The sequence below is a fragment of the Hyaena hyaena genome, unplaced genomic scaffold (assembly GCF_003009895.1).
Source record: "Hyaena hyaena isolate Hyena2069 unplaced genomic scaffold, ASM300989v1 scaffold_221, whole genome shotgun sequence".
In the NCBI taxonomy this organism is placed as follows: domain Eukaryota; kingdom Metazoa; phylum Chordata; class Mammalia; order Carnivora; family Hyaenidae; genus Hyaena; species Hyaena hyaena.
This window is the reverse complement of record NW_024080853.1, coordinates 1527357-1528694: the sequence shown is the minus strand read 5'-3', so window position 1 is coordinate 1528694 and position 1338 is coordinate 1527357. Positions and strand designations below refer to the sequence as shown.

The window sequence follows — 1338 nt, the reverse complement described above, 5'->3', positions numbered from 1 at the left end:
ATGACCCCTCAAGTTCTCCCCCCGAAGCCTTTTATTTATGAGTCCTTGGCAGGACATTCCAGATTCTCCCCAATTGTCTCCAAACTGTCTGCCCAAACTCATGAACTTGATTCTCTCCTGTAAAATTTCTATTTCTGTCAATTTGATATTTTAATAATAGCCCATTCATCAACCCTTTTCTCCTCTGTAGAACTTATTTATTTATTCAACAAATATTTACTGAGTACTTATTCTGTGCCAGGCAGTGTTCTAGGTGCTGTGAATCAAGTGGTAAACAAGACAAAATTCTCTGCTTTGTAGAGTTTACATTCTAGTGGAAGAAACACTGAAGAAGATAATTAAAATACAGATTTGATAGTGGTAAATACTAAAAAGAACACCTAAAGCAGGAAAAGGGAAGATAAAACTGTAGGGGGTGGCAGGGTTGAAATTTTAGGTAAGGTTGGCAGGGAAGCCCCCTACTCAGAAGGTGGTTTTTGAATGAAGACCTGAAGGAAGTGAGGGGGTGAGCCACTTGCATGTCTAGTGAGGGAAAATTCTAGGCAGACGGAATAGACATGCAAAGTCCTTGAGGTGAGAACACATAGGGTTGTCCCTCCACATGTGTTTGCCTTCCACATATGTTTTCCCTGTCATGCCCCTCTTCTTTCCAAACTGTACTTCTTTTTTTTTAAATGTTTATTTATTTTTGAAAAAGAGCATGCATGTGCATGAGTGGGGTGAGGGGCAGAGAGAGAGAGAGAGAGAGAGAGACAGGATCCCAAGCAAGCTCTGGGCTGACAGCGCTTTTTTTTTTTTTTAATTTTTTAATGTTTTACTTATTTCTAGGAGAGAGAGAGAGAGACAGCATGAGCAGGGGAGGGTCAGAGAGAGAGGGAGTCACAGACTCTGAAACAGGCTCCAGGCTCTGAGCTGGCAGTCAGCACAGAGCCCGACGTGGGGCTCGAACCCACGAACCGCGAGATCATGACCTGAGCAAAAGTCAGACGCTTAACCGACTAAGCCACCCAGGCGCCCCTGGGCTGACAGCGCTTTGTGAGTTCAAGCCCCACATGGAGCTCTCTGCTGTCTGCACAGAGCCCACTTCAGACCCTCTGCCTCCCTCTCTCTCCCCGTCTCCAACTCATACACACACACACATTCTCTCTCAAAAATAAACAAACATTAAAAAAAGTAAAAATGTTTAAAAAAATCAGTGACAAGCAGATTGAAGCAGATTGAACTAAAGCTCTGTTAGAGGTACCATTAAACTATGCAAAACACTGTAGTGAAACTTCAGGTATATTTTGGGTAGTTTTACTTTATTCTTAACAAAAGGAAAATTTAGGTTTAAGAGAA

At 42.5% G+C, this 1338-nt stretch overlaps 1 non-coding gene across 1 annotated transcript; it reads right to left on the bottom strand.

Moving 5' to 3' along the window:
* Positions 1-928: 928 nt before the first annotated feature.
* TRNAK-UUU lies at positions 929-1013 on the bottom strand. Its single transcript has one exon. It is a non-coding gene; the product is annotated as a tRNA-Lys (tRNA).
* Positions 1014-1338: the final 325 nt, after the last annotated feature.